The sequence below is a fragment of the Myxocyprinus asiaticus genome, chromosome 26 (genome assembly GCF_019703515.2).
Source record: "Myxocyprinus asiaticus isolate MX2 ecotype Aquarium Trade chromosome 26, UBuf_Myxa_2, whole genome shotgun sequence".
In the NCBI taxonomy this organism is placed as follows: domain Eukaryota; kingdom Metazoa; phylum Chordata; class Actinopteri; order Cypriniformes; family Catostomidae; genus Myxocyprinus; species Myxocyprinus asiaticus.
This window is the reverse complement of record NC_059369.1, coordinates 39087225-39098265: the sequence shown is the minus strand read 5'-3', so window position 1 is coordinate 39098265 and position 11041 is coordinate 39087225. Positions and strand designations below refer to the sequence as shown.

The following is an 11041-nucleotide window of genomic DNA, read 5'->3' as shown; positions in this document are numbered from 1 at the left end:
CAGCACAGACGGATGCAAAGACGTGTTTTGTGTGAACGGCCCCTTAAAGATAATTTCTTCTTGATCTAAGCCTAAAAAAAAAAAAAAAATCGGTACATTTATGGATTTTACATTTCTGGCAGAAAAGTAAAATGCATAACTGTAATGAATGTTTTTTTTTTTTTTTTTTTTGGTGTAATGAAATGTTTTCAGGTTGATTCAGTAATTTTAAATAATATTTTTTAATTTAATAAAACCTGTCAATAGGTGTTACGACATGAAGCACATTTTTGAGTTACAAAATGTTTTAGTGTGTTATCCACACCTATTTTAATAGATGTGAAGTTACTTTAAATACCTTTGAAGATCTTAGCACACTAAAATGCTTTATGAACTAAATATATTTTATTAGAATGCAAAATATATTTGGCAACACAACTCGTGGATTCTGGTGGGTATGATGCCGTCCATCGTCTGCGAGAGTGAGAGACACTGAATATTGTGTTTATCTGTTTAAATACTGAACACTAGAGGACACAGGAGACCAGCTCATACTAAAACTTACTTAATCATTCTTGTGATTCGGTCATATTTCAGTCCCCCAGACTTTTTAAAGTGGTGGTTCACTAAAATAAAATGTTAAAAGCTTTTACAAGATGTTTATGTGTCCATAATAATGAATTAAAAGAATTATTGCATTAAAATATCTTTATTTTAAAATAATGTCTTATTTCCATCTTATACCAAGCATTTTGTCATGTCCCTGGGCACTTCACTGAATTTGTACATAGAAAATAAAATTAAAAAAAATGTGTGCACTACAGTTTTTGCAATTGTTGCAAACATTTATTCTGTGTTCTTTTGCTGAGAAAGATATATATATATATATATATATATATATATATATATATATATATATATATATATATATAAACCAAGCTATAAAGTTTTGTGCCTCAGTCTGAACTCAACCCCTTTACACAAACCATGTTCAGCCAAAAATGTTGGTTCCACCAATAAGCAACATTATTTACCAGAAGTGACATCATTCATTTTTCTTCAACAGTGTGGTGCAGAAACATCATAATTTGTATTCATATTTTGAAGTGTATTACAGTCAGATAAATGGTCAAGCTCAACAACTCAACCCCACAAAATAATTTTTTAATACAAAAATATATATAGAATTGATTTATTAATTAATGTATTTTTTTCTCCACTTTTCTCCCCAATTTGGAACGCCCAATTCCCAAAGCGCTCTAAGTCCTCGTTGTGGCTTAGTGACTCGCCTCTATCCAGGTGGCAAAGGACGAATCTCAGTTGCCTCCACGTCTGAGACCGTCAATCCATGCATCTTATCATGTGGCTTGTTGAGTGCATTACCGCGGAGACATAGTGCACGTGGAGGCTTCACGCTATTCTCCGCAGCATCCACACACAACTCACCACATGCCCCACAGAGAGCGAACCACATTATAGCAACCACGAGGAGGTTACCTCATGTGACTCTACCCTCCTTAGCAACCAAGCCAATTTGGTTGCTTAGGAGACCTGACTGGATTCATTCAGCTGGATTCAAACTCACAACTCCAGGGGTGGTAGTCAGTGTCTTTACTCGCTGAGCTACCCAGGCCCTCATATATAGAATGTATTAATTTCATGCATGCTATGTGGTCTTCTGTACACCACACGACGAAGAGTGTCCATATTGAGCAAAAATCCATAACCCTGTCACACACAACCATGTCACATTTCTTTACTGTCAATCTGTGACAGGGTTGAGTTATTCACTACATTTATGAATATTGATTAAAAAATGTGTAGCAGTCAATATATTACACATTACAAACTCTATATAGGCTACTATATTTACTTGAATGGAACATATGGGTGCAAGTTGTCTATGGTGGGAGAACAGTGACTGGGTTGAGATGAGAGTGACAAAATTGGATAATTAAAATGGGAACACATTTAAAGTCAATATATTGTTTGCTGAGCACAGCCTGACATGTCAAAGGCAGTACAAAAAAGCTGGGATTTTAGTTAAAAATCTGAATTTAAAACATTTTTAACAAAAATAATAAGACTACAGACCAACAGTTTGCCTATAGCTTCATCATTGAAAAATGAGAAAACTATCATAAATGTTATATTTTTAGTCATTAAATTGGAATGAGAGACACATGAGCAGGAGGAAGATGTTTAGTATATAACCAGTATTGTGAAGAATCAGTTTCAAACCACTTCCATTAAGTCTGGGACGGGGTTGAGAGAAAAAGAATAATAATAACAAAAAAATAAATAATTAAAGGGCCTTGATGCCTGGAGTGGGAAACTATGATTCGTTGGAGGTTTAAAATATGTCTGATGTTGTGGATTATTTAGACAATTAATCAAATTTAGATAATATATATATATATATATATATATATATATATATATATATATATATATATATATATATACACACACATAATGCACACATTTGGATGTTTTGGAAGGAAATTGTTACTTTAATTCATCAAAGTGGCATTCAGCTGATCATAATGTATAAGTCAGGATATTACTGATGTAAAAAACAGCACCATCACTATTTGAAAAAAGTCATTTTTGATCAAATCTAGACAGCAGCCATCACTCCAACACCTTATCCTTGAGTAATCATGCTAAATTGCTAATTTGGTGCTAGAAAATCACTTGCCATTATACCAAACACTGCTGAAAGCTATTTGGTTCATTAAATGAAGCTTAACATTGTCTTTGCGTTTGTTTTTGAGTTGCCACAGTATGCAATAGACTGGCATGTCTTAAGGTCAATATTAGGTCAAAAATGGCAAAAAAATAAACAGCATTCTCTAGAAACTCATCAGTCAATCATTGTTTTGAGGAATGAAGGCTATACAATGCTTGAAATTGCCAAAAAACTGAAGATTTCATACAAAGGTGTACACTACAGTCTTCAAAGACAAAGCACAACTGGCTCTAACAAGGACAGAAAGAGATGTGGAAGGCCAGATGTACAACTAAACAAGAGGATAAGTACATCAGAGTCTCTAGTTTGAGAAATAGACGCCTCACATGTCCTCAGCTGACAGCTTCATTGAATTCTACCCGCTCAACACCAGTTTCATGTACAACAGTGAAGAGAAGACTCAGGGGTGCAGGTCTTATGGGAAGAATTGCAAAGAAAAAGCCACTTTTGAAACAGGAAAACAAAAAGAAAAGGTTAGAGTGGGCAGAGACACAGACATTGGACAAGAGATAATTGGAAAAGAGTGTTCTGGATCTTAACCCCACTGAGCTTTTGTGGGATCAGCTAGACTGTAAGGTGCGTGAGAAGTGCCCGACAAGACAGCCACATCTCTGGCAAGTGCTACAGGAAGTGTGGGGTGAAATGTCACCTGAATATCTGGACAAACTGACAGCTAGAATGCCAAATATCTGCAAAGCTGTCATTGCTGCATGTGGAGGATTTTTTGATGAGAACTCTTTGAAGGAGTTTAAGAAGTTCTGAACATGTTTTTCAAATTGTAATAGTAATTTTTCACATTATTGATGTCCTGGCTATACATTGTGATCAGTTGAATGCCACTTTAGTGAATAAAAGTACCAACTTCTTTCCATACGAGCAAAATCTGTACATTATTCCAAACTTTTGGCCGCCAGTGTAAATAATTCCAAGCTGAAATAATATCGAATCCCAGGAATGACCTTAATGCTTAATGGTTAAAAAAGGCTGGAAATGTCGAAAAACATGACATTGATTTTGTGATTCCCATTTATTGCTGGTTTGTTGTTTGCATTCACAGTAGGCCTACCACACAAATCTTTTTATGATTTTATTTTGTACCAGTTTTTTTTTTTCTTCACCATAAATGTTATTCATCTATCTCCTTCATTGACGGGTTATTGTTTTGATTTACGAAATAGAAATACATTTTGTGGTGCATTTTTATTCTTTTTATGAGATCAAACTGCAATGCAAAATGTATTAAACCTTTTTGGAGTTTTACCAAGCATATGTACTTTTTCCTCATTGATCTTAATTCATTAAGTTCTATTAATTAATGTTTCCCTCGTTTAAGACCGTGCTCGCGCGAGTCGAGATTGTTTGTCGCGCGCCTCTCCTTTACGTGCGCGCGAGCTTGTACCTTGGTGACTCACGTGCGGAAGCCGCTCTCCGTCATTTCCGCTTTCCGCAGACAGGAGGGTGGGGACAAACAGCTGGTTAGTGATGCCTTGATCCCGCCGCCGATCGGGCTGTTTTCCACACCAACAAACGCCTTTCCCGGAGCCACTGAAGGTAGGAATCGTGTCTGTTTATCCCAGCCGCCTCGAAGAAAGCGTAATCGGGTGTGTTTTGACGTGTTCGTTGTGTTTTATGTAAAATCCATGGCAGCGAGAGGTGCTAACGGCTAACTGGGATTAGCTACAGAAACACTGATGGATTACGTTACATCGTTTAAAAACACATTTTCAGTGTTTTTGATAGAGTGAAATGACACCAGGCCAGCGCTTAAAGTTATATTTTGACGAATGCAGGCGTGTATGATGGTTGTTAAGGGGTTTTGCTTAATCTGTATAAGCATTGAGCCGTTTAAATCTCGTAATATCTGTTGTAGTCTGACGGACTGGTCGTAATTACTCTAATTAACGGGGTTATTAACTGCCCTATATCAGCAGAGCCCCTTTAACGCCCCGTAAAAACACTGATGTGCTTCACTGCAGCCCTTCAGTATCCTATTGACGCCCGACGGGTGTCATACACACCCAGGTCATGACGGGGGTTAAGCGGGGTGGATTAGTGATTTTTCATGGGTTTGAAAGGTCTCAAGTAGCTGGATTTGGGTTAAACTGGACTTTCCTTGTACATCAGATCATCATTTGGTGGTTTTATGGTGATGAAGGGATACAGTGGAGCAGATCAGTGATTTTCAGGGTATTGAAGGGTCTCAAGTTGCTGGATGCTGTGGATCATATCAACAAATGATAATCCCATTGTAAATCAGACATCAGTACTTCGTAATCATCCCACCTCTTTTTCTGAAGGGGTTGTAACACATGGTAACTGGTTGTGATGCTCCATTTTTTTTTTTTTACACTGGTCTGGGTTTACTTTAGCTAGAGTGATTGTCCAGAAGATCACAGACTGGGTTGCTTAATTATTGGAATTATGTCAGGATCTGTTTGTGTGTTTATTAGGATCTATTGGCTAACAATCCCACCCGGGTGTCGGTAGTATACAGATTCCTCTAGTGGTTCCAAGCGCAGTAGCTCTCCGAATTTGTCAGGATATTTATACTCGCTAGTGTAACCCTGTACGTATCTTAGATTACTTTTTGCAGTGTGCAGTTAAATGTAGGCTATATTTTAGGAATAGCCTTGTTTTGTGAAAATTTGCAGGAGTTGTATTTTGATCTGACCTAATTCTGTTGAATTTTGATGTACTCAACACTTGTGGTTCTGAATTGGTTTTCCCTTAGGACCCAGATTTCATATTGGATATCAAGCGATGACCCAACACAGTACTCAAATTGAGTATCATACAAGTAAACAAAATGTCCTTAAACTTTAAAATGTATAACTATTTATTTAGAATATTTTTTACGCCACTCTGATTCATAATTCAACAAAATCAACATTGTTCATAACTAAACCTGTTGATCCTCATTACATGTTGTGAAACCAGGTTTACTGTATTTTGGATGTCTAAAATCTATCTGTTTTGTTAGTCTCGGTCGATACAGATATCCTGATGTGATTCCAATGCACAACCTCTCGATTCAGTTCTGAGTTTGATACGATTCTGATTCATTTGATATATTTTAGTTATAATGTCAGTTTGCTTATGTTAGAAAGTCTGTCTCAGCTAATGCTGTGAATTACAGAGGGAACCTTCTAACTTCGTACATTAAAAAATATTAATTAAACAAATGAACAACGAGGCCCAAACTATGCAGTTTAATTTAAGACTGTCAAATGAAAATTCGCAATTTGAATTTAAGATAAAAATGCACATTTGAATGCTAAAAGGAGCACAGCGTCTGAAAAAATGCATCGTTACTGCACGAGATGCTGAAAAAACTGTGCAACATGGCGCAACAGTCAAAGACGTCCATCTAGCGCATGCTTGCATAGAAAAAAGCCCTCAGAGGTGTACATTTTTAGCTGCTGTTTCTTGACTGAGCCTTGCTCACTTATCAGCGTATCGCTGCATAAGCATTAGGTGTGTACATACAGCTGCATTTAATGAAAAACACTTTGTTACCACCGATATTATGAAGCTGCAGTATGTGGTAGTATTATGGTACCGGTAAAGGCTAAGTTAACGTAGAACATTATTGAAGCATTTTCTTTTCTCGTTTTAACTTTTTACTTAATATTTGAGAATATGAACTGGCTAAATCGTTTGACTTCATCATTTTACACATTTGTTAACAGCCAGATGTTCTTTGCCATAAACAATCGCTATAACATGGTGCTAATTGGTTTATATTGATTTTTGTGGATGTAGGATTCAGCGTCGATTTAAAAATCAGATAATGTCTTTAAAGGTACTCTAAATTTTTGCTAATTCAAAGTTTTAAACAAAGATGTGAATAGCACATTTTTTAGAATTATGTTGAAAATGATGTACACTCATATGAGATGAAGACCCCAGTCATATCATAAACCCAATAAAAGCTGTTTCATTTTACATGGAGCGGGTCGCCCCTCATGGGCGCTGCCATGTTGACAGCACATGACACTGTGTCATGCAATCGATCGAGTAACTACCAATAATAATCACATTAACTTTATATAGCACTTTCAGCCAATGCTCAAACAGAAAAGTACATGTAAGCAAGCCAAACAATAAAACAACAAACACAATATACTAACTACAAACAACAACGGAGCCCAAGTCAATAGTATAGTCCAGAGTGATGGTATTAGCAGGAGTGTGATCCACCAGACTGTCCGAACAGAATGAGTGCAAGTGGAAAGATAAAATGTTCAAGCAAGAGGGCCCTTTTCACCCAATTTGGAATGCCCAATTCCCAGTGCGCTTTTAAGTCCTTGTGGTGCCGTAGTGATTCCCCTCAATCCGGGTGGCTGAGGATGAATCCCAGTTGCCTCCACGTCTGAGACCATCAACCCGCGCATCTTATCACGTGGCTTGTTGAGCGCGTTGCCACGAAAACATGTGGAGGCTTCACGCCATCCATCGCGGCATCCACGCTCAACTCGCCACGAACCACATTATAGCGACCACGAGGAGGTTACCCCATGTGACTCTACCCACCCTAGCAACCGGGCCAATTTGGTTGCTTAGGAGGCCTGGCTAGAGTCACTCAGCATGCCCTGGATTCGAACTAGCGAACTAGTGAACTCCAGGGGTGGAAGCCAGGGTCCTTTACCACTGAGCTACCCACTGCCTTTCACCGGACCATGTTGACGGGTTAATTTTGCTCATCAAAAAATTATGCTTTTAGGTAAGTAGCCTAGAAAATAACAGTTTTAGACTAGGTATGCCATTTTTTTAATCTGCTAATAAAGAAGGCTATTTTCAACGAGGTGCCGACTGCTTAACGGGTTAAACTATCTTTTATTCTGTGTGCACGTCATGTTTAGAATACATTAGGTTTATTGAAGGTTACATCACAGGCCTATTTTTTCTGTCCTATAGCTACTTTTTTTTTCTTTAATATCGGAACTGTTATTGGTTAACATTCTTTACCAAACAGCTGTCATATTAGATCAATGGTTAATGCACGACTGCACATCGTGAAATAGGCACAACTTTTCAGCGCATTTTTTTCTCTCATAGATTTGGCTTAGTCTACCTGTTAATTATTTTCAACAAGGTTCTGACTGTTTTAATATGTTAAGTAACTTTTATGTGGTGATTTCCATTTAGAACAGGCTTTAAATGGTTGTTCCATTGATCCTGCACTATTCATTCAATTGTTTTCAATAAATATGTCTAAGTATTTGCTAACGTTGATTCAGTGAATGCGTGTCATGTTCTATATTTAATGTACCATGATCATAATTCAAGGCAAGCCCATCGCAGATAAATGCCCCTTTTCAGTGAAATTTAGCTTCGGATTTGGAATAGATTAAGCATTTTAAATGGGTTGCATAAACACTTTTTTTTTTTCTTTTTTTTTTTTACTGTTCTCTGAAGGTTGGTTTCTCTTTAGATTAGTCGACTAGTCAGTTACAAATTTCTGTTTAAATGACAGTCAAATTAGTCGTAGCGCACATCCCTAGTCGGTACTGATACAAGTTAAATTTCACTGTTCTTGATACCAATTTCGATACCACAGCAAAAATATGCTAATATGGTGTGCTATTGAACACACCAGTTTAGTTATTTGCAATTATATTTTTTTTTTCATGTAATTTATTTTTGGTGTAGTTGCCTCTGCGTCTGAGACCGTCAATCCGCGCATCTTATCACGTGGCTTATTGAGTGGTAGTTACCGTGGAGATGTAGTGCGCATGGAGGCCCACGCTATTCTCTGTGGCATCCACGCACAACTCACCACGCGCCCCACCGAGAGCGAGAACCACACATTATAGCGACCACAAGGAGGTTACCCCACGTGACTCTACCCTCCCTAGCAACCGGGCCAATTTGGTTTCTTAGGAGACCTGGCTAGAGTAACTCAGCACGCCCTGGATTCGAACTCGCGACTCCAGTGGTGGTAGTCAGCGTCAATACTGGCTGAGCTACCCAGGCCGCCCCCACCCAGAACATTTTTTAAAGTTTAATTTAATTTCATCATCAAAATGGTGTCTAACTAATACATGCTTAACTTTTAACAAGTGAAAATATAACTTTTTAGCATGTCATTGCATTTTTTTTGTCAAACTTTTATTCAACAGCTGTCTTGCTTGTGATATTTTTATTATTATTACTACTACAGTGAATATTACATTTTACTATACAGTTGTAATATATTTTTAATAAATTTCAGGCATCTAGATTTTATTTTGAATCATGATTTTATTATGACTTACGTTTTCTGCCAGAAAATTCACTTTTCTGGATAAACAGTTCGCAACATGGCCCAGTGTGATAACTGAAGACTTAAGGCTTTGAATCTGACAAATGAAATGTAGGACACAGTTTTGGAGTGTTTGTATTTTGTATTTTAGATTACTGGTGTATGTGTGTGTGTGGTCATTTTGAATGTTATTACTGTGAAAGCACTTTGGTCAACTCTGTTGTTTTAAATGTGATATAAATAAAGCTGAGCTGAGATTAAAGTGCAAATGCTGTGATTTTAATGATAAATATATATTTTACATGTGCTGTGTGGTTCACAATGGATAAGTGCTCTGCTTTGTCATCTCAAACAACTTGAATGATTCTCAATGTCTGTGTTTTTAACAGTTTTTAGTGGATGAGCGGTTGGATTTATTTAAAGTACGCAGCTCATCCACAGTAAGATTGCAGCTTTTAGCGGTTTAATAAATCACACTAGGACATGTCATGATTAATTTGATTAATTGACCATTTCAGTGTAAAAGGAGTAACAGAGCGCACGTTCAAAATACGTGCCTTTGAGCATTTTAAAGCTGTCATGTGTCAGTCATACTGCGCGCTGGTACCGGATTGAGTTGTTGCTTGGTAAAGATATAGTAAACTGATTATGCAAAAGCACAACACTGGTATCGGATTGGTATCGGCCAATACTGAGATTTCCGATATTGGAATCGGAAGAGAAAAAGTGGTATCGGTGCATCCCTAGTGCCGGAGTACCGGTACTTTTGACAACACTATTGGCATTATATTCATTCATTTTCTGTTATAACATAATTTCCTTTACAGCTGCTTTGAAACAGCGTGAAAAGTGCTATACAAATAAATTTGACTTGACTTGACCTATGGGATGAGTAAGAGTCAGCTCAAATCTTACTGACTGCACCTTTAAAATTTGAATATTGGTGATGAGGGCATTTTGCATTACCTGTCTGTGATGACATCTGCCTAATTTGGCTAGCTTCTAAGAAGTGGCAGCCAACATTTTGCCCCCAAAATAATCAGGTTGTCTATGAGTCATTTAGCACCAGGTTCTCCACAAACATGCGGTGTGTGAAGGGAGAGGGGCGGCACTCATCCGGCCGCACCCTGGCCCTGTCTTGAACGGCTCTCCTCGCCGGGTGCTCGCCTGCCGGCTATCCCGGGCCAATCGGAATCCCGTTGCGCTGTGATATCATTAAGTTTAGGGGTATTCTGACTTGGAGGCGTTCAGTCATAATCCCACATATGGTAGCTTCACACCAGTGGCTCCTCAGCCAAGCACACGCACCAAATGTCTGAACCTGCAGTTCCTCTCGTACTGAGCAGGATTACTATTGCAGCAACACATCATCAGTAGGGTAAAACTAACCTGTCTCACGATAGTCTAATTTTGCCCATTTTGACACGTTTTCCCCCCAAACACACAACATCATAGGCTGTGTGTTTGATTGGACACAAAACCACAAAATATTTGGGAAGCATTTTATCCTCCCTTTTAAACATTAATAAAGCTATATATCTTTGCATGATTATATGGTTCATTGTATTTTATTTGGATTTAGCATTATTTTTCCCTTGAATGTGACCCAATGAGAACAGATCTGCGACCCATTTTTGGCTCGTTGCCCACCTGTTGAGAACCTCTGAGAGTATTCTGTAGATGTCATATAGTTTGCAAAACAACAACAACAAAAAAATCATTTTACTGTACTTGCAAGGGAGTGTAAATTATAATTGTTAGTTTCCACATTCTACACCCTGGATTCCTCAGCAGTCTGTGATTAATCAGACGTCTAAGAGTAGGTCAGTTGCGCTCTATTATTTGAACTTCACTGTGTTTTGCTCTACTGTAAGAGCTGCTTCAAAAACTCCACCAGGGTTTTAGTTAAACTCCCTTTTGTAAGTACTGCAAACAGTCGGTCTGCCCCTCTAAGCTATTGCAGCCTGACTCTAGAATGAGGCTCGCTGGCGATGGCTGCTCTTTGAGTTCATGCGGAATGTATTTCCTGTTTGGGTGACTTCAGTTTGGGAATAAGCGTGACTCGC

At 38.0% G+C, this 11041-nt stretch overlaps 1 protein-coding gene across 2 annotated transcripts in view; it reads left to right on the top strand.

Annotated features, from left to right (window-relative positions):
- The first annotated feature begins 4191 nt into the window (after positions 1-4191).
- The window catches only part of LOC127416586 (granule associated Rac and RHOG effector protein 1-like), a 65175-nt gene continuing 58325 nt past the window's right edge, over positions 4192-11041 (top strand). For both annotated transcript variants that reach the window (XM_051656003.1, XM_051656002.1), the window contains exon 1: positions 4192-4282. The gene's annotated coding sequence lies outside the window, so the exon portion shown is untranslated. The remainder of the gene's footprint in view (positions 4283-11041) is intronic.